Raw genomic sequence first — 27450 nt, 5'->3', positions numbered from 1 at the left:
TACTGAATGATATGTCGACCCAGGACAATCTATATGACTGTGAAGCTGTGGGGGTGTTGATGGACTCGATCTACCCCACTCTGTGTTTTTTCTTTTTTTTTTTTTTCTTCCATGGCATGTGAAGTGAGTGACTGGGCATTTGGCTGACTACATACTGCCGGTCGGTCAGTTGTTCAGTCTGTCGTCCGCCTGTTCAATTATTTTAGATGCCGATAATTCCAGGCGGCTCCTACAGAACCATATACTCTCAAATTAGATGTCAAACAGTATCATGACATCTAAATAAAATGGCTTTTTAAAGCAGACTTCTCTGAAACACCAGTAATTGCTTTATCTCTCTAGCACCCACCTATAATTTTGATTCTGCAATGAGACATATCATTTATTTGTATAAAATACCAAATTCATTTCTAATGTTCAGGTAGTTCTCCATCGCATTGTTTGAACAAATCACTGTCTGAGTGCTAAACGTGTCTGATTACTCTTATTTCCACAGTGGACAACAATCCCTTTCTCATAGAATCAGGAATGTTATTTCATGGAGTCTGGAACTTTGTTTCATGATTGTTATCTTGTAGAAAGTTATCTTCATTCCATAAGATTATGGACCAATGTCAATTTATCATTACTGCAAGACTGTAATTTCAAGAATTACATTCACAGTAAAAAATTATTTGTCGAAGTTGTAAATTCAACTTGCAGATTCTGTGCCTTTATTTCTGAATGTAAATATTTACTAGCAATTTCTGAGTGAAAATTGTTTTAACACCATTATTTTTCAGTGTGCATTGGCCAGCTAGAAGACTAATCATTAGCCAAATAGATGAGAATATAGTTCTGTATGTGCACATCATTCAAAATTTGTACACTGTAAAAAAAATATATATATATGATCAATAAGTTATGAAAACATGTGTGTCACAATCAGAAGAAAACAGACAAGGTTAGTGAACAATATAAGTTTATTAAGTTGTGCAGAGGGAAGAGCAATGCAGTGAAGGTATGCAGACGCGATGAATAATGGTCGTTGAACTGATGATGACTTGAAATGATGCCTCTTGTTGCAGGTAGAAGAAGATGGGAAGAACCAGGGTAACGTAGATCCGGGAAGAACGGGACTTCAGGTAAGTAGGATTCGGCTGAGGGAAACTCAGGTGAGTAGTATTTGGCGTAAGTCATAGACGAGACCAGACAAGGGAGTGTAGGAGAAGTGTCTCTTTATAGGGAGTGCTGATGATGAGATGCAGGTGCTGATGTAATTAGGTGATGGCTGATGGTGTGCAGGTGGGAAACATGAAGGATGCTGGGAAGTGAAGTGCGGTTGAGGTGACAGAGCTGGTGACCGTGACAATATGTTTTTACATTGCTTTAACTCATCAAAATAAGTTAAGCAATTTTAAACTTTTTTTTTTATATAAGTTATACAAGATTCAACTCATTTTTCTAAAGTCAGTTTAATGTAATTTAAGTTGAAATGATTGTACTTAAAAATTTAAGGCAGCATTTTATTTTATTTTTTATTTTATTTTTTTTACAGTGTACTCGTATGATTTTTGTTCTACCCGCGGAACACAAAAGATGATATTTGAAGAATGTAGCTGTTTTTGTCCATACAATAAAAGTAAGCGGTGTTCAAAAGTTTAACACTCCAAAAAGGACATAAAGGTACCTTAAACTAATCCATACAACTTCAGTGAGCATTGTACAGAGATAATGAATGGAGCGAAATTTATGTGGTTATCCTGTTTTGTCTAAAGCCCACAGTGATGTTCATGGTGTGAAGAAAGAGTATTGTGTAGCTTGTTTAATTATCTCAATCAGGTCCATTAAGCTTCATCAGAACAAGCACACATTATATTTAACAGCACTCGCAGTCTGCAGTCATTATCGGCCTGTTGGACACGGACGGTTTGTTCCATCTTTCTTCTCTTATTTCTGTTTCTCCCAGGCAGATCCTCATTACCGGAATATGACATGGTGTGCTTTGACGTCTTCTGAGGATTTCAGAGAACCTGCCTCTTTTAAGTCCATGAAGAGAATAAAGAACGCTGATTATACACTCTACGGGGGATGATGTAATGATAGGCCGTCAGACTGGGACAATGGGATCATGATTAGCCTTCCGATTAAGACAATTTAAATTTTAATAAAGTTACGTCTCTCTTGACAGGTGACCGTTTTGAAAGAGGCCACACTGATGGGTTTAATGAACGTGGTCGTTACATTTGTATAAGTTATTTTTTGTAAAACAAAACAGGAAAATAGGAAAGGAAAAAAAAGGAAGAAAGAAAGGAAACTATTTTGGGTTTTACTTCAGTAATTGACCTTATCTCTGTTCCGTCCTCCATATTGGAGATAAGGTGTATCATATTCCCCCTCTGGATTTGTAAGTTCGTGTGTGTCTTTTTGCCCCTGCACACTTTTTATGAATAACTGGGTTTCCTTTGAAGGGAGTTAAACACTCAATCTCCCATTTTGGGGGTGGAATAGACATATAATATGTTTTAGTTTTAAAGGTCACAGGTTGAGTACTTATCTCAATGGAAGTCTGTGCCATGTTGAAAGCCCTGACAGCTGATTGGTCAACTGAATGGCTGTTTCAGTTGTTTTGAAGAGTGCCTTTTGTCTTCAGATAACAGGGAATATTTAAAGCCAGCCGAGATATTCCGCTTCAGGCGCTTTTACCTCTCAAATGGTGTAGCATATTTCAGTAATTGGCCAATCTCTCTAAAACAAAAGGCTCTCTGTGAGTACTTTGACTTTTGAGAGAATATTATCTATGTTAGACTATTGGTGTTTATTTAATAAAGTTTAGCTGTAATGGCTGTTTACAATTGAGATGTTTGTGGATTTTACATTGAGAAATGTGGTCTGCAGCATTGGATGATTTTAACCACAGCATTTCCTTAAAGCATCAGTCTTACAGTAAAATGCTGTGTAAAGCAACTGAATGACTTAATGTGGGACAAATAGTTTCTCTCTGGCTGAGATTAAAGCTGTCAAGATGACTTTACTTTATACAAAGTTATATTGTTCTGCCATAAAATGGTTGAAAATATGACCCTGATGAAACAATACGGGACATTTTTGAAGATTAATTAGTTAATTATAATAATTGTTTATTTATATAGTGCTTTTACAAGGCACAAACACCCCTTACAAAAAGTTGAACAAGCATAACCAAAAAAAACCCAAAAAAACACATGCCGAGTTCTGCAGGTAAAGTGCATTCCTACAACAGTTCAATAAACACTAAGTTAATATTGAGAAACATACATTTTAGTTATTTGGTCTATTTTTACTCTTGAACTGTGGCTTGACAGTCACATTAGAGGATGAGACTTGTTTATTGTAAGTTTTCGTTAAATCTGTTTATAAATGTTACATTTTACAGATTATGCCGTTTATGAGGGGGACTTAGCTTAGCAATGTAGTCAATATGAGCTGACATTTGGGTAAAATCAATGTGCAACACAGCTGGGTTGAAATGCACAATTTTCCTGGGTTAGTTTATCAGCCCAACATCTTGCCATTGTGCAGTTTTTAGTCAAATTAAGATGAAGATAGGAAAAATAGTTCAAAAATAGCAGCTTGGTCTATTATATAAAACAAAACAGATATCCACATAGGTGCAAACACAACGAAACAGCGCAAACTATACCAGACAATGAACTAAGGGACTTAGGGTACGTTTACATGACAATGATGTACAAAAAACAAAATAGTTTTTCCTTTGTGTTTTTTTTCACATACAGACGACAACATTGTAAAAAAGATCCCCATTCTCACATATTTGCAAAAACTACTAAAAACCCTGTATTATCCATGTTAGGCCAGTAGTTGTTGATGTCACTTTGTAAAGAAACAAACGCGCCTATAACTGAACACATAATATGCATGTGCACAACGTCACCTTGAAACGGCACTTTGAAACATGTTTTCAAAAGTTTGCACTTTCAGGTCCCCAAAACGCCGTTCTAGTGAAAATGAATGGCCAAATCGCATAAAGTTTTTTTTTTTGTGTGTTTTTTGATGAAAATTGTGTCATGTAAACAGCCCCTTAAACACACAAGGATAATAAACTCAAATACGAACAGGTGTGCTAATTTATCAAAACCAACAAGGAAAATGAAACAAAGAAAACGGGTAACTAAGAGAAGCAAATTAAAGTCCATGAAAACTTAAGTAAAACACACTAATTGAGACAGCCAGTTGAGATCATTTGAAAGTATGCAAATACTATGAATATATTTTATTATTTATTTAAGAAGATATTTTATTATGTGTCATAAAAATTATTATTAGATACTGGAGTAAAAATATAATCTCTAAATATTCACTCCATATTTTAAATGATATAAAACAGTATATTTTTTTCATCATAAGCACTTTCTTAATGGAATGGTCCAAATAGTATGCAAATAGATGCAAATTGAAATCCAAATAGTTTGTATATGCATGCAGTACAGTAAAAGCGTGTTTACTTTGCTTCTTAAACAAGGCTAGTTTCTAATGGAAACCATTCTTTAGAAATGTGTTGCTGCTGCCCGAGTCAGCCAACAATGCTTTGTTGCATTTAAAATCACATATCTGCACAGGTTCATGCCATCTCCCTTGGCAAAATATAACCATATCTGTCAGTGCAGAAAGAGGTTCGTGTATTTCATGTCATGGGAACTCTACAGGCTTTGTTCAGATATGGCTGTCATAAATGACCTGACCTTGCAGTAAGAAAACACTATGCTATGCAGAGACATATCACCCTAGGAGAGATCTGGATTTTAAGTAATCTGCTATGGACCAGTCACTTCACTTCTCTCAGAACAACAACATAAGCCTTAGCTTCTATCTATATTGATGTATTATTTAAGAGCACAGTGAGGTATAGCTCTGACGGAGCACAAAGCCGCTCTTTGTTGGCGGGAGAAGACATTCACAGACGGCTGGGGAGCTTTAGACAAAGTGCACAGAGCCAGCTGGCCAACATGGGCAAAATTATTTTTGCAGTTTGGTATTTGAGAGCTTAACCTTGTCTACTTCAAAACCGGGCCCAAATGTTCGGTGCTGTGAAATAACTCGGCGAGACAACACTTCAGGGGTTTTGACAAAATTGATTTGAAATCAAAGTTCTGAGGGACTGGAAATGGGTAAATGTTCATTCAGTGCAGATCTATTCATGGTCTCACATCATTGCGTGGACAGTTTTTGATGTATTTGATAATTAAGTTTGGTAAAGTTTGTCCCGTCAACAGACTAGCAAAAACATGCTTCGCATTTAGGTGGTACTTTAATTGTTTATTACATGTTACACCGGCATAATTAAATATGTATATTTGCTTGTTTTAAATTTTAAATATGTAATTATTAAAACAATTATATATATAAATTTGTGGATGTGTCTTTATGAGCCTCCAGTTTTACCAATTATCTTTTTTTTTTTTTGTTAAACAAAGTATACAGGCTCATTCACACTAAGGACGAGAACCATAACAATAACGGTACGGGAAAGATATCATTAAAATCACTTGCAGAGTGATGTTTTCCAACTGATGAACAAAAAAACAACCAATCAGAATCCATCCGACTTTAATAGGCTTGATCATTTAAAGCAGGGTTCACCAATCTCGGTCCTGGAGGGCCTCTGTCCTGCAGAGTTTAGCTCCAACTCCAATTAAACACACCTGAACCAGCTAATCAAGGTCTCACTAGGCATACTAGAAACTTTCAAACAGGTGTGTTGGAGCTAAACTCTGCAGGACAGCGGACCGAGATTGGTGAACCCTGATTTAAAGCGACATTTGACAAAACTGTAGAGGGCGCTTATAATAAACGGAACGATATCGTCTATTGGTGTGGATGCTAATCATTATAGTTCCCTATCAGTCAGTTATATTCAACGTTAATCGTCAGTGACTGACGAATTGGGAGCCCGCCTGATATCTCACCTTCGAGTGGTACAAAATAAGCCAATGCATGGTATTTTCCTGACGGCCACTATCGCTGCCTCACATGCCTTGGCATAAGCATGCTGAGATGGCGTTCATGGGTCGTTGGCACGTTGGTCATGACTCGCCTTTCTCATAATGGCTTGAGTCCCCTTTGCTGTTGCCCAGCTGCCACTTGTGTGTAAAAGCACAGTTACGGCAACCCAGCGCGTCGGTCGCCATGACTGCGTGTCTCACGGACAAGTGCACTCAGTCATTGCTGAACTGCTTGAATACGTTCAGGGGCAGGACTGCGGTTCCACTGAAAATATTTCAGAGCCTCCTGGGGCATTTGGCATCCGCAGCCACAGTCGCGACGCTCGGATTGCTTCATATGAGACCGCTTCAGCGCTGGCTTCACGACTGAGTCCCAAGATGGGCATGGCACAGCGGCAAACTCCGAGTGGAAATCACTCCAGTCTGTGTGCAACGGGCAAGCAGCTTCGGGCCCCTGGAAGAGACACCACCTGCATTGGCATGTCAATTGCCTAGAGTTGCTAGCAGTACACCTTGCTCTGCGCCCGTTTCTGCCACCGTGTGGGGCAAGCAGGTACTAGTCCAGATGGACAACACTTCGACCGTGCCGCGGTCCACCCTCCCGTCATTTGTCGCAATTCACCCTTCGTCTCCTCTTGTGGAGTCAGAAGTGATTTAGGTCGTTTCGTAGAGTATGTAGTACTGCCCTAACGGTCAGTCATCCTCCCTATGGGCAGGATGTGGTCTCCACAGCATACATTTCCAAAACTGGAATAGGCAAGCTCTCCCAATGTTATTCAATAGTCTCACTGTAAGGGTGAAAGGAACTCAGTGTTTGACAAATCTGTGCTTTTGCCCGCATAACCAGCTGGCCTACCCAGGGCGCTGCAAGGAGTCAGTTGTTGTGGTGTCTTCCATAGGGATCCCAATTCGCCAGTCACTGATGATTAATGTTGAACGTGGCTGACTGATAGGGAACGTCTAGATTACTAATGTAATCCTCAGTTCCCTATTCCCTGAAGGAGGGAATGGGGATTACATTAGTAACCTAGATGTTATCATCCTCTATTTTTTTTTTACTCTTAAAGCACTTATTGTCCACTAGATTAGAGAATGGAAATATTGTATAATATAGTATTATAATAATATGAGCTGACATTTTTATATATATATATATATATATATATATATATATACACACATAAATACATACATACATACATACATACATACATACACACACACACACACATGGCCTCATTCCTATGTCTTACATCACTGATATCTTCTCCACCTTTATGTGTGAACATGAATTCATTCCTTATGTTGTTGTACTGTGGTGCAGTGGTGCACAGTATGACGGTGGAAAATGTCACCGTAAAGTTCAGATATTACTGGAAGGAGTAGACCATGGGTCTTCAGTCATAGATGACTGCTTAAAACACAAATGAAGAAAGTAACTCATTGCATTTTTCTGCAATTTTAAACTCTATGTTTTGTAAGTTTGAAAATGAGTGGTTCTGCCAAAACTGTAGTCTCGGGTCTGGTCCACTTATGCAGCTTAAGAAGCTCACATATAGCCACTGTTTGCTTATTTACAGCTTATTTGAGCTTATCTGAAATAGTTCACAGGACAATAATAGTCAACTGTGGAAATAATCTAATTATTATGTGCCAGTCTCCGCAAATGGTTGTATAAAACATGGATGAAAATTAGCACCTGGTTACAGCTTCAAGTGTTTTTTTTTTTTTTTTTTTCATGATTAATATTTTTCTAAAAATATACGTGTGCACACAAAATGACTGTATTTTACTTTTTTTGTAGACAATCTTGAAGAAGAGAGACATACAGTATTACCCTCTTTGTATTTTCCCATATGTGAAATATACAGTGGGCTCCACAAATATTGGCACCCTTTGGTAATAAATATAAATAAAATGAGCAAAACTGACATGAGAATAATATGAGAAAAAATGTCTTTCCCACAGTGATGACTATAGGAATTTGGCCTGTGTGCCACTTCATATTTAGAGCCCAGTGAAACAGTAAGTCATGTCTTATCACTTAAGTGTTCCTGATCCCTTAAAGGTGAACTTAAAAACAGAATGGGAATATACTTCAGTAAGATTTTTGCTCATTAGAATTTGTAGGGGTACCAATAATTTTGACACACATATTTTGGAGAAAACCATATCAATTTAATGTATTCTACAATTATATTTTGTGTAAATTAACTTCAATTACAGGGTAGATTTTTGTGAATATTTTGAATAAATAACTAAGAGCAAAAATGGCAATTTTTTTCATTTCAATGTCATTTCGAACAAAATCAGGCCAAGTTTGTTTGGTGTTCAGTTTGGGTGTTCAAATTATCTTGCCAAAGTGAACTTTCCGGAAAAAAATTATTTTGGCTGGTAAACACCTTCGAACTACCATTGGTACGTGGAAATTACGTAATAGGTAGGTGTGGCTCTGAGGCTCCGCCTTCTTTGGCATGGAAATCTTCTCCGGTTCATATCTTCTGTTTAGTCTGTCGAGGTCGGAGGTCTACGAGTAAAAACATGAACACACTGGAGAGCTGCTTTATAGTAGGAACTGACAACGCTATCTCACAACCAATTCATACGAATTCGTACGATTTGTCTAAACCCCAGTGACGGGTAGGTTTAGGGGCGGGGTCAGGGGTAGGTCATTTGTACGAATTCATACGAATTGGGCAACTCGTAAAATATGTACGAATTGCTGTGAGATCGGGTTGGAACTGAAGTTGTAATTCTACTTCAAAGCGACACTGACCCTGTTTTTTTTTTCTTTCATGTTTGATACTCTAAAGCTGCTTGATTTTAATAAAACTATTGTATAAAGTCTCGCCACTGTTATTTTTGTTGGGTGTTCATTTTGGTATTGAGAAGAAAGTGTGCAGCACATATTTATATATCCATCTAAATGCCACTCTTAGCTCTTTGTTCACTAACCGTATATCGCTGCTTACGTATTTTGAACTTCTCTTTACCTATAAGTGAAAAATGAAAAGAGTTTTGCTGTTTAACGTCTAAAAACAACTGTTTTTATGAAGCAAATAATATGCCAAAGACTTTAGTACATGTGCATTTGTTTTCATTTACCATATGTTTTAGTTACAGCCCAGATATACTCGACTACACTGTTCCAACGACTGTGTCATAAGGCTATTCTATTCACCCACACATGGGCCACATGAATTATGCTGTGTTAGTATGTTCACAGCACGAATTGTTCTCACTTCAATTCGTTGTTTCTGCCGCGAGAGGCCTGTGGATGAAGGTTGGACATGAAGGACAGAGGAAGACAGAGGATCGTTACGCCGGGCTCCCGTGGCTTTCTGAAACGACCGCAAGTTCATGGCCATCAGGAACCCCGTCTGTAAGTCTCCCCTATAAATAGATTCTCAACAAATCCAAAAGAGCAAATAAGGGCTCGCTCTGTGGGAGAACAGCAGAGATGTGTGGCGTTCACGCTCAGAGGAACTCAACATGCTATCCTCAAACTAAGGGGTTCAAAGTTTTCCAAGTTTCACTAAAGATTTTTCCTTCTTCCCTTGTGGATAAAAAAAAAAAAGCATATTTTAGCATATTTTTAAAATGAGTACTTATTTTGAAAGATATTAAGATATGAGCTGAATGTAATGTCTGCAGACTCTTAATTGCATGTTATTTACAAATAAATGAAAATGTATTATAGTTTAAATTTATATTAAATGAAATAAGTTGAATTTAGTAGTGCATGTTTACCCACTAATATAGGACTTTCATAATTCCTTACATCTTTATGATGCAATTTCATAATTGCTTGTGTTGTCTTTGAAACATGGTTAATGTACCGTCGAATGAACTGACAATCATTTATGGTAAACTAAAATATACTTTAATTTCATTTATTTAATAGATTTGTAATTACACGTTTGCAATTATTTAAAATATTTAAAATATATTAACTTTAAATGTAATATCGAATACATGTATATGTGCTTTAGTTTGCTTTTTTTTCAAGCCAGTGTTATTTTAGTTTTTATTTTAGTTTTATTGATATTTTAAATTAGCTTTTTATATGTTTTTTTTTTTTTTTTTTTTTTTTGTAATTTCGTTATGTGCTTTTGTCATTTTATTGTTGTATTTTTTAGTTAGTTATAGTTTTATTTATTGACAATTAATAATTTTAGTGCTTCAAGCTTGTTTTTTTTGTTTGTTTTTTTGCCCTGGTTTCAAGCTTGAGAAAAGATTTTTAAAACAATGATTTAAATGGTTCATGAATGCATGAATGTAGTCACTGAAGTTTACTCTTTAAGTACACTTAAGTGGCCTTTTATTTCATTCATATTTTATTATCTGCAATTATAGTTTTTTAAAAATGTACTTTTTAAGATTTGAGGTACAGTACAAGTGCACATGCAATGCAGTTAAGAGCACTTCCTTTTTACAAGTGTACATATACTTCAACAACACACATATGGAGAGTGTGCAAGAGAGCGAGAGAGATTGTTATCAACCCGGTTCACAATGGCACTATTTAGCAAAAGAGGCCTAAACGGGGAAATTGTCCCTTCATACGATCTCCCCTGCCAAATGAAAGAAGATTTGAACATCCCACAAATAGGTTACATTCTTTAATTTACGTTTGTCCGTTTGATTCATAATACCATCTGAAATTGAACAAATGGCCTCCCACACACAGTCTATGTAGGTATCAGTGAGCACGTACCATGTGAGTCAAATCTCTTTACGACTACCTTTATTTCAGGCCTGGAAAAGCTGAATAAGCTTAACTCCATCAATTATTCAGTGGCCTGCCAGACAAGCTTTTAAAATTAATAAGTTTAGAGATTGAGCTACTTCAGAGCAGCAGGTTTGATAAATGTTTGAGAAGTCCTGATGAGTTACGGTGACACTCTCGGAATATGGAGGACAAAATAGACAGGTACACTGAGGGTCAAGCGAGGACAAACAGATGTACAATGCTGATGGTTTCCTTAAGAATCAAAGATCTTGCTTTTATATGTTTTGTATCTCTAGATTCTTTAGCTGGATTGCATTTACACCTGTGTGATTGGAAAGAAGTTTGATCGGCCAAGAAATTTCAACTGTATCTGACCTTGTCCCACAGTACTACAACCACACCCGCTACAATCGCTCCCATTACAACAAAACAGCCAAGTAGGGAATGTCATTCAAGCCCCTCCTTCTGGGAATCCCTGATGTCATCACTAGTACTATTCTTCTTATACTTTACTTTATTTGCCTTTTTTGCTTCACTTTAGGCTACCTAGTGATAAGACATACAATTGAAATCCTTAGCTTACGGAAATAATTCTGTTTGATTTCCCAACTTTTAACTACGAAACTATACAGACACTTAGTTTGTAGTGAATGGGTACAATATTGGTTTAATGGGTAGGTCTTCTAGCTATAATTATCTCACCATAGGCCTCTATTTATTTTACAATTTATTGTGTTTTATTAATAGTTGCTATCTCATGGGTGATAACATTTGAAAGTAATATAATTACACTCTTAAAAATAAAGGTTCTTTATTGATAATGATGGTGCCATAAAGAACCTTTAAATGCACAAAAAGTTCTTCAAAAGGATTCTTTAGATTATAAAATGTTCTTCACACTGGGAAAACAAAAATGGTTATTCTATGGCATCGCTGCAAAAAAAACAACAAAAAAAAACCTTTTGGAACCTTTATTTTGAATAGCGTAAAAACACGTCAAACATATACAATAATTATGTCATGTTAAAATTCTAATTTCAGTGGTTATCATGACATCCTCTCCAACACCCCCCCCATACCCCCCCCCCCCCTCCTCCTCCTCCTCCTCCCGCCAGATTATAAAAAAAAGTGACAGAATATTTCATAAAACAAACATTTTTCTACTTAGCATGTTAATTGGGATTCAAACTAAAGAAATGAAGAGAAGATAGAGTTTGAAAGCAAGAAAGAAACCCCAAGAGAGATAAAGACGTGGGTGAGGATTTTGGAGAGAATCAAGAGATTTTAAGTGTAGCCCAATGGAAAAATTAATGGGATATTGATTAAACATAAAACAGCAGTATTACATTCAAATGATGATATTAATAGAGCATATTCACAATCCAGTTCTTCAAAAACACCAGTTATGATCATTTGTAGTAAATAATGAAAACAAATTAGAATTTACAGCTTTGTTTAATGCGACTGGAATCCATTTCTGGCCGTCTCAGAATGATATTTCAGTGATCAATATGTCTGGGGTATAATGTCATCAAGCACTATCTGAATGTGATCCAATCACCAAAAACATTTATTACCAGCTTTAAAGTGGCCCAAAAACCTCTCTACCAGTTTTAAGATTACAAAATATGTGTGTGAATAATGCATTAATCACTCTTTGACTCACTGTCTAACAGTGATATCAGCGGATTAAGTTTCAGAGGTGTCTCTGTACACTTGATCCTATTCCAACATACCTTCTAAAAACTCATTTGCCTTTACTCATTCAACCTATTACCCACCTTATTAACAGGTCTCTTGCCACTGCCACTGTTCCGCTTAATTTGAAAGTAGCGGCCATTACTCCAATCCTCAAGAAGCCCGGCCTCGACAACGCCATTCATAGCAATTATAGACCAATATCAAACCTCGCTTTCGTTGGCAAGCTATTTGAGAAGGTAGTTGTGGCACAACTGCAATCACACTTAGAGAGACATAATCTCTTTGAACCTCTTCAATCTGGTTTCCGTACATACCACAGCACAGAAACAGCTCTTCTAAAAGTACTAAATGATCTCCTTCTGGCTTCTGATTCTGGTGCACATAGTATCCTGGTTCTCCTTGACCTCAGTGCAGCATTTGACACTGTGTGCCACTCTACACTTATCTCACGATTGTCTGCAATAGGCATCACAGGTGAGGCACTTCAGTGGTTGACCTCGTATCTATGTGATAGACAACAATTTGTTAAGATAGGTAAGAATCGCTCACGCTCTGTGTCTGTTTCTCACGGTGTGCCCCAAGGCTCTGTACTTGGTCCACTTCTATTTCTAATCTACTTGCTACCGGACAGATCATCAGACAGCATGGCCTCAATTTTCATAGCTACGCTGATGACATTCAAATTTACTTCACGATCAATCCCAACTCATCTTTTCCACCCCCTTCAGTTATCTCCTGCCTCCATGAACTTAAAACATGGATGTCCTCTAACTTTCTACAGCGTAAAACCGAAATCCTGTTGATTAACCCTAGATCACAGAGCTCACCCAGACATATCATTTTTATCGATATAGATGGTATTGAGATTAGGCCTTCAAAAACTGTACGGAATCTGGGAGTTCTGTTCGACCCCACGCTCTGCTTTCACTCACACATTAGTCAGACTGTCAAATCATGTTTCTTTCACCTGCGGAATATTGTTCGTATTCGCCCCTCTCTTACCTTTATAGATGCGGAAACTGTCATTCACGCTTTCATAACTTACAGACTGGACTTCTGTAATTCATTATACAGCGGACTACCCACCAAAGCAATACACCGCCTTCAAATGGTACAAAACTCTGCTGCACGAGCCCTCAAATATAATAAAAAATCTGCCCATATCACTCCTATCCTTCACCAACTGCACTGGCTTCCTGTCATAAACCGCATCCAATTCAAACTGTTAGTCCTAGTATATAAAGCCTTACATGGCCCGGCACCCAAATACCTTGTTGATTTGGTACAGCCATATGTTCCAACTCGGGTCCTTATGTCCAGCACGAAAACCTACTCGTGGTACCCCGGGTCAGACTCTCTACGGTGGGCGGTAGGGCTTTTAGTGTTGTTGGCCCTAAGCTTTGGAATAAGCTGCCCCCGAATCTTCGTGCGACCGACAACATCCGGTCTTTCAAAAAACAACTTAAAACTCATATCTTCAAGCTTGCCCAATAAATAAGTATCCTCAACACTGTTTTCTCTGTTCTCCACTTTCTCAGCCCTATTTGCTCCTTACTTTGTCGTAATTCTATGCTTTGATAAATAGTACAATATGTTTTTCTTTGATTCATGTCAATTGTTTGTCTGTTATAAGCAGATGGCCTTTGTATCTGTTTGCTTGCTGTTTGTTTGTTATTTGTATTGCATTGTGAAGCGACCTTGGATTCTTGAAAGGCGCTATAGAAAATAAACATATTATTATTATTATTATTATTATTATTCTCTTTTGCCTCCCTTGAGCTTTTTGCAAAAATAAGCTCACCAATAACAGGCAAACAACGAGGAAATATGCTTTTACTGTAGTTATTTTTCAATCATTGATAATAAAAGTATTTAGCTGTTACAACTTAAAAACTTTAGATTTTGATATTTTGTAGTAAAATTGGTACATTTTGGTAAAAATATTACTATAGTGGGTGCTTGGGTATAGACTGATAGTTGCTTATTGATGAATTTAGACCATGCCACTGCTCTCTACACAAATGAGTAGCATACATTCTCAGTTGTTCAACGATATATCAATACATGAGCTATCTGTTACCAAGATAAATTAGAGAAAATCAGTCTGCTTGTTTCCTTCTAAGGCTAACCTGTACTGCATCTTAGCTAAACGTTCTGTAGTCTGGTTGCAAGATGGTATTAAAATTCTGCCTTTGGCATTTATACAATTTTGGGATAAAGTCAAAAATAACAACCACAAATGTATTCCAAAGCAAGATTCCAAGATAGATGCAGATGTAACATGTTTCTTCTTTCTGTGTCTAGTGGTGGGACATGTTCAATCTTGCCCCATTCCCGAAACTAAGCCATGGGTTATTTGATATGATACAACTGGGAGCAACCATCAACAAGTTGCTACGTTTTTAGCTGTCAGAAAATACCAAGTCTCCCGGTTTGTGCCAAATTAGATAATGGGATATTGCCATATGTCATGGTTTAGTTCAAAGCCAATATTCAAATTCTGGCTAATACTGAGAAGATGATAATTACTTTCATGCTATGGCAGATAAAAGGTATATTACAATTCTGCGCTATTTTGTCTAAACCCTTGTGAAAAAGAAGTGCGCTTAGATGTAGTATGTCTACTATTAAATGTAAAGGTATATATACTATATATATATATATATATATATATATATATATATATATATATATATAAAAGTGAATGAGTGAGTGAGTTTGAGTGAGTGTCTGACTGACAATGAGTGAGTGTGTGTGTGAATGAGTGTATGTGTATTAGTGAGTGAGTGTGAGTGTGTGTGTGTGTGTGTGTGTGTGTATTAGTATGAAGGTAAAAGAGTAGCAAAACTCAAGAGCACGTAGATGTGAATTTGAGAACTTGTACAATAAATATTCGTACTTGTACTCAAAAATTTACACTCACATCTCCAATGTGAAAACCTGTAAAATAAAAATCTGAAGTTGAATGTTGAGATTTGCACTCGCAGACAATAGTCAAAACCTGTCCCAAACCTGTATTCTGAATTTGAAGCTGCAGGCAAGAAGTCACAAATGTGTAAAATGCCATTCACAAAAATACAATGACAGACACAAACATTTAGTACACAGTTGCACTTATTTTTTCATTCACGTTCGCAGTACAACCACAATTAGGCACTTGAAACTTCAAATTTCGCGGTTTGACTTTTGCTTCTCTTTTTGCGATATTCGCGGCAATATTCTTGGTTTTCTATAGAGAAAAACGCTTAACATGTAATTAAACGTGTTGTGTTCATATTCTGTGCTCATCTGCTTTTATGTACATAGTATGCATTATTAGTATGGTGTTTACTGAGTTTGATAATATCATGTATTTATTTTAATATCACTGTCTAATGTATTTAAGCCACGTTCAGAACGTCCCCGAGGAGGACGCGTGTTTCGTGACATCATCGCGTACAAAAGAAGTCCCATTTCATTGGCTTGGCTCCAACCAATAAAATGACTCATTTGAAAAGAAGATTAAATGATAAAAAGCAAAAGTCAGCCTTCTTTTTCAATATTTCTTTTTTTCAATATTCCCAAATATCTAAAGGTCCCAAACTTTTTTTTTTAACTTTAAAACTCCACTGACACGTTCCTCTAATTTCACCGACTGCTGAACCGCAGTGGGGTGATGCAAGATAAATTGACAGTTTCCAATTTAGTACAGTGTTCCGAATAAAAGGCCCAGAGGAATCTCGTTCTGACAGTGTGTCAGAAAAGCAGCTTGTGAAACTTCAAAAGAGTTACTTTTCTTCTATTAATGCTGACTGCTGCATGAGTGTATTTCTATACAGTATAATTACAAATTAGGGAACCTGCCCGGCCCACGCAACACCTGCGAAATTGTAGCCGTTGCTGGCTAGCAAGAATGTTAATCCTTTCGTCCCCCTGTTTTGTCTTGTCCCAAACAGACAAACGAAGTACAAAGCTGTGAAACATTCCTACTAATGGATTCTGTACCACAGTCAGTCAGTGGACAATAATGATAAAGTGGGTAAAGTGCTGGATCAGTCCTCACGCCGATTATATTCCATTTTTGAATGTTGGGGGGCTGGAAGGGCAAATCGGACCGCACGCATATCGAATTCCTCTGTTTACATTAGCTGCTCTCCAAAGCCATTACACTGGCCCTTCACACCTGCCCTGACACGTCTACCGCTGGTGCAGTCGTGATATATATGCGCGGAACAGAAACTTCATTGTGCGCAGTCTGTCTCCCCGGCGGCCATGTTGTCAGGCCCTGGGAGAAAAGGATGAATTATGGGTCCGAGGGATTTGTCTCAGCTTGGAGAAAGATGGATAGAGGAAGATAGAGCAATAGAGAGAAATATCCCACTTCACTAAAGAGCGATGAAGGGGGAAGAGTGAGCCAAGTTTACTGCGTCTCGCCCCTCTGGCTGTGGCCGAGGTTTGTCATCGTTCCAGGCGTTCTCAGGCCCTGATCACTTGGCGTTTGGAGCGCTCGATCATTTCTTCATAATTATCCTCTTCTCTGATCTCTGAGTCACATGATGCCCTCCGTCTTTATAATGATACCAGTTTCGAAAAGAGTTTATGGTGTGCTGTGTGGTGTGTGTTAAGTCTATATGCTGATGCAGATTCGCTTCCAAAGGCTTTTTGCACTTGAAATTGTTAATACTAAAATGCATGACCCAGAAAAACCTACATGAATGCATAAAGGGGGTTAAAGTAAGGGGGTTTAAAGCATTGTTTTTTGTTTTGTTTTTTTTCTTATGTTTATTTAAGTCATTGTAATTAAAGCATTTGATTGAATAAATATTTCAATAACGTTCATTTGTTCACTTCCGATGTGCATATATAGTGCAACATTATTTTACACCACTTCCTTTTGAGGAACTGAGAACAATGGCTGTTAAAAATTATTTTGACACATACTACCAGATTTTATTACATTTTTTAAAAATTAATATAAATCATGTTCTTCTGAAATTTCTATTAGATGTGAAATCATTCAGATGTGTTAAAACTTTAGGCCAGATTTACTAAACAGGGCAAATTAGCTTGAGAATGCAATTTGCACCAATGGGAGAGGAAAGTGCGTGATCTACTGACGACGAACAAATTAAAGAACACAGACGCAGCCAGATCATTTCCATAATGACCAACACAATCTAACAAGAGCTGCGGAAATTAGCGTCTGGTTTAAGATATGCTTTTTTGGGACGGTAAATAATGGCGCAAACACCAGTAAATTGACTAATGCAAACCTAAATCACCTTGCATGATTCATTTACTTTCCTCCCATAAATTTTGCGTCTGAAACGGAAAAATGCATATGCAATACGGTGAGTCGCAGAAATAACCCTGTCCATGCCTTTTCAGCGCAAATGTTTCAGTGCGTGTCTTTTGTAAATCCTGACAGTAGTTTTTTAACGGCAAAAGAGTGTTTGCGATGGTGCAAGCTCTTAGTAAATCTGGCCCTTTAACTTTTTTTGACGAGGATAGAGAATGATAATGATATATATATATATATATGTGAAATCAGTGAAATCGACAACATTTTTGAGTGTCAGGGAATATGTTTATAAAATTATATGTGTATAAAAAGTCAAGTCAAGTCAAGTTTATTTATATAGCGCTTTTCACAATACAGATTGTATCAAAGCAGCTTCACAGTATTAAATTAAAATAATACATCAATGTTTGTTTCTAGTGGAAAACGTCCAAACGTTTGGTAATGCTGATCAATAGTATTGTTGATTGATTAATTCAATTAAATATCCCCATACATATACATATGTTATGTATATGTATATGTATATGTATATGTATATGTATATGTATATATATATATATATACACACACACACACACACACACACACACACACACACACACACACACATATATATATATATATATATATATATATATATATATATATATATATATATATACACTTTTACATGGTCTCGGTCTTGTCACGGCCTTGACGGTCTTTGGTCTTAATTGGTCTTGTCTTGGTCTCGGACCTCTCGGTCTTGTCTAGGTCTCGCTGTCTCAGACCAACATAGTGGTCGGGGGATTTAGCAATACAATACTACAATATCCACGACGACACAACGTTCGATAATGCAACATTATTATCCGCAACGGAACGGATTGAAGCGCGCGTCCGAGTGCTGACAGTGCGGCGTGTGCTCGAGCCACACGAGAAAACACTGTATCCGCGGCCACTGATCGCAGCGGCAACGAGCACTTTGATCACTTGGTTTAAAAAACACATATCAGTAACATGATGGGTTTTAACTTCATTCAGGAGTCATTCATTTTGGGTAACTGCACAACTACACAACTGACAGATGACTTTGAGCGCACCGCCAACGGTGTGTGTGTGTTGTGTGTGTGTGTAACCATAGCGACAAAACGACCAACTTTCGGATCCCGCACTTAAGCCTATAATTTCGTTTTTAAAAATGTAATTAAGTATTTAAAAGTTGCAGAATGGGTTCATTTGGAGTCTGAGACTCCGAAATCGGCAGAGATAGGCAGGCATTTGCTTAGATGAATTTGTGTCTTTGATATCTGTGTGTGTGTGTGTATGTTGTGTTGTTGGTGTTAGACAAAATAAATGGTCTTTTAAATATCATCTGCATATCTCCGTTGTGTTGACTAAACATTAGGCCTAATCCAAGTTTATAATTGTGTATCTTTAATTTGATGTTATACGTTTTCATCTACACATTAATTATAATTTTAATTGGTTACATATTTCTCATTCTTTAGACAGTTGTTGGAGGAGCAAGATGGTGTTGGAGGTGTTTGATGTTTTGTCAGATGAACCAGTCAGTACCAGTCATGTCAGTCCTCAACAGTACACAAAAGTTAAGGGAGTCTCAATCCTCTAATAGTGCAGTAACAGCCGTCATGCAATTGCTACACATAGTTCATCTCACCCAGTCTGCAAAAACATTTACAGTGAGCTCACAGTCACACACATGACATGGTCTGTCTCTGTATTGTTCTGCCTGTGTAGTTGAAGTAATACCATCTAATATGCATTGAATGTAAACTGCGGCTGAACCCTATGCTGCTGTTCTTGAATTCATACAAGTTATTGCTTAGCTTCAACACTAGTCTGTTTTTTTCCCCCTCCAGTCTCGACTTGGTCTCGGTCTTGGTCTCGACTTGGTCTTGGTCTTGACTTGGTCTGTCTTGGTCTTGGTCTTGGTCTTGTCTTGGTCTCGATACCCTCTGGTCTTGGTAGTGTCTTGGTCTCGGTTTAGGCGGTCTTGACTACAAGTCTAATATACACACACACATACATATATATATACACATACATATATATATGTATGTGGAAGGAAGTATATATATATATATATATATAAGGAAGTAAGCATATATATATATATGTATATATATAGATATATATATATGCTTACTTCCTTTTAAGAGTTTTCAGGAGTAAAACTTGCTTTTAAAAAATGTTAACCCAGTGTAAAAAAAGAAAAGTGACAAAAAAAAAGAAGAGTTTGAGTAGTTTGTAGAAGTCTATAAAAGATTTGTGGGTTGTGCTACTTGGATGCAGAAACAATGTCTTGTCACATGCTTTTATCCTTGAAGTTGAGTAACTTTGAATGAATTTCTATGGAAACACCACAATATGTCTACAATAATGAAGGTTGAAATGAAGGTTGAAATGAAGTTAGCGTCTGTCAAACTTAATCAATGAGCCGGGCCAAAAATCAGAACTGAACGCCTTCAACAAAACCTTGATATTAAAGTGATTCATCTATAAAAATCTACTTGAAATTAAGAGCAATATGTCTGTGTTTTATTAGCATGATGCTGTAGAGACTTGGTTTCAGCACTAGTTGTAAACAAATGCTCACATTTTTGGTCTGATTATGACCGAATGACATTTAGTTCCAGCCACTGACAGCTCTGACCATCAGCTATAATCATTATAATTGGTTTAGACTTACTTTATATCCCACGTTCATTGTAATATAAATATTTAAAATCTAAATCATGTGAAAATGTATATAGATTATCTCGTTATAATGAGGGAAATGTCCACTGTGGGACTAATTAGCTAAACGCTTGTGATGAAATGAGCTTATTAGCGTTTCGCTGAAGGCAAGTTTAATGACAAGTTGAAGCAAATCCCTCCACATCTCTTTGGATTTCTTCATTTACATAAACTTTGACAGTGAATAAAAGAAGTATACAATGTGGAGTTTTACAAATAGCATAAACTTTCAGAGTTATTAACAGATCTGAAATAGCTCATCATTTGCCACGTTAAACTAGTCACTCACTGTTACAGTCTCCAAAACAATTTTTTTTTATTTTTTTTAAATCCATGTCCAATTCCTGCAGACAGCATTTATTGGTCTCATGAATATTTAAAGCAAAAGCAATTGTCTTTTCTCCGCATATTTTTCTCTTCAGGGTGAAAAAAAGCGGTGATTTTTTAGGAAAAAGTATTCCTCCTCTGACAGATTTGGACAATTTGTGCTTGCGATGTGTTCTTGCAGCCTGCGCAGCATGGGTACGCTGAACTTTAGCACATACTCCCCTGATGATGTCTTATAATTATGGGTCTACACTGAATGTACACACTGCTGAACCTGCCAAGCAGATTTATGGCAGATAAACGGCCTTCATATAGGCCACAGTGTGTTGAGAGTCTCTGCGCTCAGGCCCCACACAGGAGTCAATTAGAAAGCTATGAAACACGAGTTTAGGGTTTAGAAACAAAGAGTTCAAATGTAGCAGTTATGGTTTGGGTTAAAGGATTGTCAGTGAAATTACTGGTTAAGATGTTTGTTGGCACTGTCCTTTTTAATTTTGTCTATGCTATTGAAGGTGAGATGAAATAGACATACCATGACAGTATTTTAAAACAGTGTTGACAAAAATATTCTGAGTAAAAAAATAGGCAATTGTGACCATTTCTTGTAATTGTAACTTTGTCTCACAATTGTAACTTATTACTCACAATGTGACTCATCTTGCAGTAGCAATTTTGTTGATCATGATTGCTACTTTGTCTCCCAATGTTTGCAAATATGCATTTTTTTTGGTAAATCTATTTCTCGAATTACAACTTTGTTTCTCGGATTTGCGACTTTATATCTCACAATTTGCTCCTTTATTTCTTGCAATTGTGACTTTGTATTTTCCAAAAATATGAAGAGTAAACAAAGTTAAATACAACGTTAGTTCTAACAATTGTAACTTTGTTTCTCGTAATTATGACTTTATATCTCACATTAGCTATGTTTCCATCCACCGGTTTATATGTGCATTTGGGGATATGCAATGAAAAAAATTGATGGATGGAAATGCCAAGATGTGCATTAATTCTAAAAATGCACGTAAAAATCATATGTGCTCAACTGAGACAGATAATTGTTTTATATACGATAAGAAGACACTTATTTTTTTGCATTTACCAAATAAATTGCTCAATGTGCAACAAAAAGTCATGTGACTTTGCTCCAACACAGATTGTGATTGGATAACTGGATTAACCAGTGGACCAATTTAATCGCACAGCATCTAAAATTTTGGTTTGATCATTCTGAAATACTTGAGCCAAAGTCTGTCATCAGAATGATTTGGTTTATTTTCCGCCCCAGAAGCGTCTCGCAGGATTTGTGTTCCCAAACATCAGGCATCGGAATGCAGGATGACATTAAAAAACGTTTATTGGGTTTCATCTGCGCTCTCCGAGACACAAGTCATTTATGATGTGGGAAAAAACAGTCTCAGTTTCTTCCCTGATTGCAGCAACTTCCCTTTTTATTACAGATATTTTGCGCCAATTTCCCAGGAAGTGACGAGTTTGTTCTCTTGAACACAAGGGATGTAATTGCTCCTTTATTCACATTTGTTTTTGGCAATGTTCCAATTTTACGTATAAGTTTGGATGGAAACATATAGCTAATGTTACTTAAAATCTAGCAATTGTGACTATTTCTTGGAGTTGCGACTTTATATCTCACAATTCCCTACCTTACTTCTTTCAATTGTGATTTTATGTCTCCTAGTTGTGATCTTTCACAATGTGACTTTATCTCACGGTTGCAACTTTGGTTCTCAGAATTGTGACTTTACATCTCATAATTTGCACTTCTTGTAATTTTGACTTTATTTCTCAAAATTGCAACTTTGTTTTTCGAAATTGCAACGTTAAAAAATTGTGACTTTATATCAGTTTTCACATTTTTTCGCAGTTGTTGACTTCATATTTTACGATGTGTCTTCTTATTTTAAACTTTATCTAATTATTTTTTACAAAACAGATAAAGAATAAACTAGAATAAATAATTTCTTGAGGAAAGCAATCTGTCCATGCTCCACAGTGAAACACGGAATAGTTTAGCCATGCTGTAATGTTGTCCATGGGATAGAAAGGATGCTGTTTAAAATCCGTCTCTATCATGGTGTTTGCCCTTTATTAGAAATGCATGGGGGTTTGTTCCTCCATTCCCTCTGTGCATTTTATATGCATGGCATACTTGTAAATCTTCCAGTCTTGCACATTTGGACAAACCAATTTAAAGCAGCATTATGAAGATACTAAGCCAGAATTCCCTCAGGGAATTGGGAGTGTGTTGTGTAATTCTGGGAAGATTTACGAACCTGGCACCTGATAGAAATTAGGAGTTGAAATTGCTTTTAAGACATGTAAGAGCCATTGTGGATGCAAATCACATGATCTCAGGTGGCTGAGACTTTTTATGTAAGCGTTATTTTTTCTTTTTTGATGATGATGTACAAAAAGAAGTTAGGCAGACTGGGACTGATTGTCACAGTAAGTATACGGTTTGGAGTTAAAAATTCAATTACACAAATGTGCTTACCTTTTACAATTTGTTTTTCCCCTTGTGAATTATGTGTTTCATAATTGTATCACTTGTGTGCTAAAAATCCTACAAAAGGCTGTTTAAAGGAGAACTCGGCAACTCTAGCGAACTCTAGTCACTTCTTCGCTGATTTTCCCTTTTGTTGTCGCATGTTTTCCCCACGAGCTCCCCCTACAGCTGTGGGGGGGCGTATATTTCACAAGTAGATCGTAAAAAACTCACTTGCGGCGGCCTCCTCCGCCTCTCTACCGCTGCTCATGTGCGTTTGTTTTGATCGGAGCAAGCCAACTGTATCGTGTGGAGCTATGTCTACCGAGGTGGGTAATCTGTTAATACATCATACATGCGTGTGTGTTTATGTCGAATTGCGTAAAGCAATTCGTGTTTCGCGCTCGTTCTCGTTCTCGCTTCTCACGAGACTTCCAATTCCAATCTATCTTGCCGGGATGGTAGTCCCCAAGTTGCAAGGTTGGTTTTCCGCCTGGGAACGCTGGGGGGAGCGAGGAAAGTCACCAATATCACCAGAACTGGTTGTTTTACTATCCAAATGATTTCTAGACAGTTTTATTAAGTTAAAAAAGTTACCAAGTTCTCCTTTAAACGTTCTTTTCTGACAACTTACCCCATATAGTGTGACAACATGCTAAAGGACAGCATGTGCTAAATGCATTTTGTGCAAAGTTAGTTGACAAGTTAGTAAGTTAGTTAGTTAGTTAGTCTGGATCAGTCATAAAGGCAAAAATGTCAGGATAGTGTAACTGTCCTGATAAAAAAAAGTAGTTTGGCATAATTGTTTATAGAAAGTAGTGAAGTTTTGTTCATATATATAAATACAGTTGAAAAGTGTATAACAAATTGTAAAACCATATGAAACCAATATGAATACAAAGAGTGCAACTTCACACATGAGATCACACCTACTATTATTTTTACTGAGAAAATAAAAGTGAAAATGTTTAAATATGGCTAAATAGAAATTGACTTTCAAAAATAACAGTTTTAACTATGAGGTAACTACAGTAGCTCCAGACGTCTCTGCTGAGGATTATATTGAAATGTTTAATAATAACCGCGAAACAGACAAACAAACAGATAAAAACAGAAATAAGCGCTATTCCTTCAACTGTGAAATCATGGGATATGTATGTATATATATATATATATATATATATATATATATATATATATATATATATATATATATATATACATACATATATACATATATATATATTAACTTATACATACCTCTCTACAAAGGGATTCCTGCAGTGAAGGCCGGACTAGAGGAATGGCACTAGTGAAAAGTAAATGAAATGCAGGGCACATGCAATAAAATTTGCACATTCCTGTCAGGGCAGGTTGATGGATGTAGCGGAACTGCGTTTATTGACACAACACCTTCATGTTTCATAAGGCCATCAGTCATACAGTCACACCGGTGCTCCAAGACCTGAGTGGTGGTAAAGCACGGCTTTTCCCTGACTGCCCACTATCTGTTAATGTTCTTTTACTTCCCTTTATTTTATCATGTAAAGATTTATTTTGTGGTCATTTGATTACATAATCTGAAAAGAATACAGAAGCGGACACTTGAATGTCATTTATAACATTGAGATGGGAGTCACAGTCATGGTGATTAGACATTGATTAAAACGTGATGAGACTTCGTTGTTAGTGCGCACACTCATATATCCTCTGTGCTTTTGTTATAGATTGTGGGGTTTATGTGACTGCAAGTACAGTGTTTTAGAATAATAATAACTTAAAAGTTTGCTTGTCAAGCTAAAAGCTACGCATAAGCTAAAGCAGGTAAATTACAGTCAAGCTAGCCTTCAAAAGTTACACTACATTTGTAAACAGTTAAACTATACTGCGATATTCTATCAGTATTTACCCTTATGAACAAATTACACTTTAGCATATTTTTAGGTTGCACTTTATTTTACAGTATGTGTACTTACAGTGTACTTACCTACGGAAATACAGGGTAAAGAGTACTTATAAAGAGTTTATACTTAATTGCAAACTGAATGTAATGTTTTCATATACTTAATTGCATTTAAATTGCAATTAAATGAAAATATGTTCTACTTTACATTTATTAAATGCAATTAGGTGAACTTTAGAGTGCTTTTTTGACCCACTTATGTATATGACTTCATACTTCTTTACAGAGGTGGGCACAAATACATCAAAAACTATTTTGTTACAAACTACAAATACTGGCTCATGAAATGTAACAAAATAAAATACAAAATACTGATGTGAAAAATGTATTTAAATAAAATACAAGTAATTAGTATTTTGAAAATACAAAAATACTCCCACAATAATCTTAAAGGGTTAGTTCACCCAAAAATGAAAATTCTGTCAGTAATTACTCACCCTCATGTTGTTCCAACCCCGTAAGACCTTCGTTCATCTTCGGAACACAAATTAAGATATTTTTGATTAAATCTGAGAGCTGGATCACTCCTCCATAGGCATAAGGCATTATAACTTGCTGGCCCAGAAAATGTATTAAAGACATCGTTAATATAGTCCAAGTGACTACAGTGGCTCAAATCTTAAGTTTATAAAGCGATATATATAAGAATACTTTTTGTGCGAAAAAAAAAAAAAAGAGACTTTATTCCACTATTAATTTCCTTCTCTCTGGGCCTCGAGTTATTTCACGTAGTGTTTTAGCGCAGCGCGTCTGTGTTGCACGTCACACGCATCACACACATGACCAGCGTCGCCCAATAGTGAGCCTATGTGTGACGTGCAACACAGACACGCTGCGCAGTTATACTACGTGAAAAAACTCGAGGCCCAGAGAGAAGGAAATAAAAAGTGGAATAAAGTCGTTATTTTTGTTTGTTTTTTGCGCACAAAAAGTATTCTCGTCGCTTTATAAACTTAAGATTGAGCCATTGTAGTCACTTGGACTATATTAACGATGTCTTTAATACATTTTCTGGGCCAGCAAGTTATAATGTCTTAGAAGCCTATGGAGGAGAGTGAGACAGCTCTCAGATTTAATCAAAAATATCTTAATTTGTGTTCCGAAGATGAACGAAGGTCTTACAGGGTTGGAACAACATGAGGGTGAGTAATTACTGACAGAATTTTCATTTTTGGGTGAACTAACCCTTTAATGCCGTTTTTAAGAGGAGAAGAAGTGGCGCTGCTCCTCTTAAAAACGGCATTAAAGGGTTAGTTCACCCAAAAATGAAAATTCTGTCAGTAATTACTGTGTAATTCTGTGTTCAAAACTCATTCACTTCTTGGAGGGAGCCCGGTCTACAGGGTGTCACGTGATTTTCGTGCATCTAACCTGGACATTGCCATTTCCAACATCAGACCGAAAATATGGCAAAATCATTTACTATGGTGATAAGCATATGGTGATTTTTTTTTAAGTATTTCAGTATTTGAAATACTCTAAATACACTCCCTCAAAATATTTTGTTACAAACTACATTTTATTTTTTCCACACCTGCAAAATACAAATTACAAAATACACTAAAGTAATTAGGGGCCAAGCCCCGAAGGGGCTATGGCACCTATTGTATCTGTTAGTTTTCTTATTATTATTAGGGGCCAAGCCCCGAAGGGGCTATGGCACCTATTGTATCTGTTAGTTTTCTTATTATTAGGGGCCAAGCCCCGAAGGGGCTATGGCACCTATTGTATCTGTTAGTTTTCTTATTATTATTATTATTATTATTCTTCTTCCTCCTCTTGAAGTCTATGGCAGCCCTATGAACCATACATAGGAAAATGATGAAATTTGGCACACTTGTAGTGATGGTAATGAAAAGTAATTGTAGCAATTTTTGAGTCTCTAGGTCCAACTCTATAGCGCCACCAGCAGTTCAAAAATTCAACATTGAAATGGTTATAACTTTTGAACCCTTTGATCTAGAAAAATGAAACTTAGTACACCTGATTCATCTCATCATGCTGATTAGAACCAATATCTTACATTAAGACTCCGCCCATTACAGTAGTGGCCATTTTGAAAAGTACAGTATGCAGTTTTTTTGCTACTCCTCCTTCAAAATTGGTCTAATTTTGTCCAAACATGTACTCAAATGATCTTCGGACTGAGCCGCATAAAAGTACTGTCCCCGATTTTTTTTATTCTTCTCTGATCAAAAGTTATGACGTCGCAAACTTAAC

The sequence above is a fragment of the Abramis brama genome (assembly GCF_963993115.1).
Source record: "Abramis brama genome assembly, chromosome: 18".
Taxonomy (NCBI): Eukaryota; Metazoa; Chordata; class Actinopteri; order Cypriniformes; family Leuciscidae; genus Abramis; species Abramis brama.
Note: the sequence above shows the minus strand (reverse complement) of the source record.